The sequence below is a fragment of the Vidua chalybeata genome, chromosome 28 (assembly GCF_026979565.1).
Source record: "Vidua chalybeata isolate OUT-0048 chromosome 28, bVidCha1 merged haplotype, whole genome shotgun sequence".
Classification (NCBI taxonomy): Eukaryota; Metazoa; Chordata; class Aves; order Passeriformes; family Viduidae; genus Vidua; species Vidua chalybeata.
This window is the reverse complement of record NC_071557.1, coordinates 425,875-431,874: the sequence shown is the minus strand read 5'-3', so window position 1 is coordinate 431,874 and position 6,000 is coordinate 425,875.

Genomic DNA, 6,000 nt, shown 5'->3' with positions numbered 1-6,000 from the left:
CCAAAGGCACGGGAGTGGAAGGGCCAAGCCCTGGGAATTCTGCCCGTGCCAGAGCCTGGCCCCCGGGCACGCTGCCTCCACAGGAGGATGCTGTGCAGGGACTGCACATCCACTCCCAGAGCTCATTCCCCCAGCAGGGATGTGCAGAGGCAGAGCTTGTCCTCGGCTGCAGCGGGGAGGAGGCACACGGTGACACACGGCACGCCACATACTGGGCAGTGTTTGGCCTTTATAACCCGTGCAGGAAGGCAGAGCAGTCTAAAACCCACTCCAAGGGCTGCACCTTGGGCCTGGGAACCCAAAAGTCATCTCCTCGCCTTCTTCACTTGCTGCCACGAGCCATCAGGGCCTGGGGCTTCTGGCTGCAGCCTGAGTTCCCTGCTCAGAGCCATTCCTGATGGGTTTTCCTTCGCCCACGTGGCCGTGGTGCAGTGCCAGGAGGCTGCAGCGTCCCAGGACAGGTGCCAGCAGTGGTGCAGGTGCCAGCAGCGGTGCAGCAGGTGCCAGCAGTGCCCGGGCTGCACAGCGGGGTGCAGGGTGCTGCCTGCAGCGCTGCCAGGGATTATCTGGCCTCATGCAGCAGGCAGGGCCCCACGCCAGGTCCCACATGGCTGTCACCTGACTCAGCCCCGGTGACCGACCGCAGCCTCACCTCCGACACTTCTCCCCTGGCTCGCCGGCAGCAGAGGTAACTCTCGCTCCCACCGGGGGCATTTCAGGGCTCTGGGCTGGTCGGGCTGTTCTGGGAGCCCCCGTGGTCCCCATGGGTGCGTGTGGCTGAGGGCACGCTGGGCACCGTCATAGGCAGGTGAGCAGTTGAGCCTGGCAGTTTTTCATCCAAGGAAAGTTTGGTTGGGGTTTTTTTTTTTGTGTGTTTTTATTTTTATTTTTGTTTTAGGAAGGTGAGAGCTTTCAAGGGCAATGACACTTTTCTTGCCAAAAAACACTTCAGCTCCAGCCACAACACCCTGACAGAGAAAAAAGGAGATTAATTATCCAGTTTTCAGTCTCTCAAAAGTAAAAAGCCCCAAATGTTGTCAGAAATGGATACATTCTCAGGCACTTTAATTAAAACCACTCCATCCAGAACGTTTCCTTAGCAGGGTCACCTCTGAGCTTTTAAAGAGCGTTCTTAAATCTTCCTCCCGTGGAGGGGTCTGGCTGCTCCTGGCATCGGAGCTGGCTGTTTGGCTTCCCCTGCAGGGCACGATTTGGGAAGAGGCTGTTCTCGGGGGAGAAATTACACCAGCACTTTATCGGGGCTTGCTGACAGAGATCAGGTGCCCTAGACAAGGGCTCAGACCCCAATTGCTCGTTGAATGTGCAATGTGAGGCTGGGCTGGTGGCAGCTGAGACCTGCTAAATGAGCAGGTTTAGTCTGGGGAACGGGGAAAATTTCTTCATGGAAAGAGTTGTCCAGCCCCGGCACAGGCTGTGGCGAAGTGACCATTTTTGGAGGGATTTCCCAGATTTCACAGTGTAGCTGTGGCACCTGGGCACACGGCTCAGTGGCAGCCTCGGCAGTGCTGGGTGAGTGCCGGGCTCCATGGTTCGAGGGCTTTTCCACCCCAAGCGATTCCGTGGATCTCTTGTTCCCGCTGCCACCAGAGCAGTGCCTGCCCCACGCCAGCCCCGCGTCCGCCGGGCTCCTGCGGGGGCCGCGGTTCTGCCCCCGGGGAGGGGCCCGGGGGTTCCCCCGCCGCTGCGAGCGGCACCCAAAGCCCCCCCGAGCCCGGCCGAGCCCCCGCCCTCCCTCCGTCCCTCCCGCCCGCGGAGGAGGGACGCGCCGGGACCGGCGGAGAGGCGGCAGCGAGCCCGGCCATGGGGGCGGCCCAGAGCCGGGACCCCCGGGCCCCCCGGGCCCCGCCGTGCCGGTGAGTGGGGAGGGGGCGGGTCGCGGTCCGGGGAGGGTCCCGTTCCCCCCGCAGCCCCCGCGCCAGCCCCTTCCCACGCGTGGGACTGCTCCGGGCTCGCTGCGGTGAAGGCGGCGAACCGGAGAGTGAGATTTAATTTGCGGGGAGAAAGTTCATTTCCCCTTTCCCCCTGCCCCTCTCCCGTCCTCCCCCAGCCACGGGTGCCTGAACGCCCCAGCCCTGGTCTCGGCACAGCAGAGCTGCCGGGCTGGGGCTGCAGCTCAGCCCCGGAGGGGAGCTGGGCTGCCTCCGCACCCCCAGGTGTGGGCCAGGGGCCAGCGCTGCCGCTCCCGGGCTGGGCTGAGCTGGGAGCTGCTGGGGTCTGCAGGCTGGGGAGAGCTGGGGCCGCGCTGGGGGGGCTGCTCCCCACCTGCTGCTCCCCACCTGCTGCTCGGGCACTGGGAACTGAAGGGGAGATACTTGCTGGGATCGAAAGGAAAAGTGGAAACATCGGTAAATCAACCAAAACATTGCTGGGAACAGACACATTTGCTTTAAGCAGGGACCCTGTAGGGCCGCGTGTTTGCAAACAGTGGGCTCAGGCAAAGAAAACAAGTTCTGCCCTTGTAACTGCTCAGTCCTGCCTTGATTTCCTGCAGTCATCTCCTACCTAGACATTAGAGGTGTTTTCAGGTGGAAAAGCCATCCCAGTGTTCCCTGCATGGCTGGGAACGGGGCTTCTTTCTGCCCCGTTGGACCCAGCTGTTTCGCCTTCCCAACTGTTTGCTCCACCTTGAGCAAACTTTGTTTTGCTCCTCCCTCCCTTTACCATCTTCCTGGTCCCTGTCCCCGTCCTGGCTGTTGTCCTCACTCTTTGCTGTCCCCATTCCTGCTGGTCGCCCAGGTTATGGGGTAGGGTGCTGCCTGTGATTCCCAAAATGACTGAGTCTGGAGTAAACTCAGGGAACCAAGGCCTGACAAACACCTGATAAAAGCATTCCTGCCACATAGCACAGATATTTTTAGCAGACGGAGCAAAGGAGTTGAAGGGGGAGTCAATAAGCTGCATGATGAAGGCAGCTGCTTGTGTTCATCCGGCATCAGTGTGGAAATGGGGCTGGAGCCTTTTCCTTTTGAAATGAGCTCGCACCCACACGAGTGCATCAGCGAGATTAAGCTGTGCTTGGCATTTTTAAAATGCAGGAATAGCAGAGCATTCATTATCCCATCGGTCCTTTTCAGTGCAGCCACAAATGTCTGTATTTATCCATTTGCTGGCAGTCTGGTGGGGAAAGGCAGCTGGAGCCCGGGGCTGGCTGCTGGTGGCCAGGCTCGTGTGCGACAGTTGTGTCCTTCATTTCTATTTCTGTAGCGCTGTTTTGATGGAATGTGTAGCGATGGGAACTGTCACATCCCAGGCCGGGAAGGGTCCCGGGGGAGCTGAGCTGCTCGGCAGCGCTGTCCCACGCTGGGCATTGCTTTGGAGCTCGGCAGCGCTGCCACAGTAGGTGACACTCTGGTCCTGCTGTGACACTCTGGTCCTGCTGTGACACTCTGGTCCTGCTGTGAGACCTGGGCTCCTGCTGTGACACTCTGGTCCTGCTGTGACACTCTGGTCCTGCTGTGAGACCTGGGATCCTCCTGTGACACTCTGGTCCTGCTGTGACACCCGGGCTCCTGCTGTGACACCCGGGCTCCTCCTGTGACACTCTGGTCCTGCTGTGACACCCGGGCTCCTCCTGTGACACTCTGGTCCTGCTGTGAGACCTGGGACCCTCCTGTGACACCCGGGATCCTCCTGTGAGACCCTGGCTCCTGCTGTGCTCTGGCGAGCAGATGGCAGAGCCCGAGATGGGAGCTTGGTTGGTTTTGTCTGCCTTGAACTCCAGGGCACTGGGTGTGGTTCTGCTCGGTCCGGGCTGTGCCCACAGGTGTCCAGGCTGAAGTTCTGCCAAGGCCTGGAGCAGCAAAAGGAGCCCTGCGCTCCGGGGCAGCCGCGGGGCCCCGGCTCTGCGCTCCCGGGGCCGGAGGGCTCGGCAGCCCTCGGAAACCCATCCTGGGGAGCCCTCTAGCGAGAGCAGCGCCCGCCCGAGCCCGCCGGGCTCCCGGGGCTGCCGCTGCGCCCGGGACATGCTCCGGGGGGCTGTCACACCTAGGGGGTACCTCGGGATGCTTTGGGATGCTTCCGCACCTGGGGAACGCCCGGGATGCTCCAGATGCTGCCGCACGCAGGGGATGCTGATCCCTGACCAATAGAATAGGTTGGGAAAAAAAACGCAGCAACGGAAAAATGCTCCTGAAACACCTTGAACCTCCTCTCCTGGAGGAGATAAACGCTATGTGGATAAGGTGCTTATTGCAGGCTGTGGGGAGATTTACACAGCAGTGAAATACGGATTCGTGTTTTTTCTGTGTGCTGATCTCCACCATCCCCTGCTGTCCTCATGCCCCATCCTGGCATTACCTGCAGGGAGCCAGGCCCTGGTCCTGGTGGGGCAGTGAAAGGCCCCAGTGCAGAGGAGCAGAGAGGCAGGAGTGGAGAAGAGAAATGAAACCACACAAAAGATCTGTTTCTGAGCTGGAAATGTCAGCACTGGCTGCTGTGCTGTGCCCAGAAAAGCTTCGAAGCCAGAAATAGGTGTTCTGCCTAATGACAGGGCTGAGAAGAGAAATTCCAGGTGCATGCCTTCCTCTGGCTTGGAGCACTGCAGCTCCAAGTGCCACAGGTGTGGCTGTGTGATTCCTGTTCCACAGCGTTATTCCCTGCGCCCTTCCTGGGAACCAAGGCGCGGGGACGCTGAGAGGAATTGTGCATGCTGTGTTTTTGGGGTCGGGAAGGAAATTCATCCCCGGTGTGAAGGGAAGGTCCATCTGGATGAGAGCTGTTATCCCTGGATGCAGCTTGCTTCCTGCAAGGATAAACATGAAAAGCTAAGCAAGGTTTTGCTTTTTTGTAGCTTCTGTGATGACAGGGCTCTTCTAGTTCCAAAATATTTGGGGCTCCACCTGTCCTCTGTGCAGCAGGGGCCGCTGCTGTCCCCTCCTGGAAAGTGCAGGCAGTGTGAGAACTGTGGGTGGGATTTTAGGCAGTTCAGCACTGCCAGAGACGTCCGTGGGCTGCACATGCCCGGTCCCTGAGCCGCTGCGTGTGTGCAGGGCTTGGCACAGTGAGTCCTGTGACAGCAGCGAGCGAGGTGACAGCGGTGCCAAGGACAGCCCGTCCAGCTGCTGCCTGTGTGGGCTGCATCTCTCTGCGAGGATGGAAACTGCTGGCAGGTGTTTTTAAACAGGTCAGCATCCTCCCTGCTCTGCAGAGATGTGTTTGCTGACTGTGCCAAGCAGCGTTTGGCAGGCAGAGCCTCCGGTGTGACTGACAAAGTCAGGTTATCTCCTCGGCGGTGATTTGCAGCCATTGCTGCTGCCAGGCTGGGTCAGGTGCCAAGCTGGAAAATGCCGCTCGAGGCATTTTCTTAATTGCTCATCGGGAACAGCAGGTGGAAGCAGGCTCTGCCCCTGCACTGCTCTGGTATCTTCCTGCCCCAGGGCCCTGCAAGTCAGGAGCTCTGCAGCCAGCGTGGTTCTGTCCTGCTGATCCTGTTCCTGCCGGCTCCTTCCCCGGGTGCTGGCTGGGATTGGGGTTCCTCGCTGGAGGCTCTGTGTGCACTGCCTGCACAAGGACAAGGTCCTGGTGATTTCCTGCACTCTGCGCCCCAGTTCCCTCATCCTCAGCCTGTCACAAGCAGCTCCTTCCCTCAGCAGCGGAGGTGGCTCGTCCCTGCTGCTGTGCCAGTGCCGCTGCTGCTCCTGTTGCCCTGGGCTCTCGTTCCCCTGGCAGAGCTCCTCAGCTGCTCGCGGCGGCGATGCCGTCACTGCTGCTGGTCCTGGGCTTCGGTGGGAGGTGGGAAGGGGAAGCGGGAGCAGGAGGAGGATGAGGTCAGGCTGCAGCGTGTTGCTGCAGCGCGGCTCACGCTGAAGATCTGATGTAAAATTCATCTGCAGAAATCAGCTCTGCTGCTTTGGAGCGGGAAGTGGGCTGTGCTCTGCTCACGGCAGCCATGGGCAACAGGATGTTGAGCTTCTGCTTTTTGCTTCAGACTCATGGTTTTTGGCTAAGCTTCAGTAAGAGGCACATAGTCCCCTCTTGCTC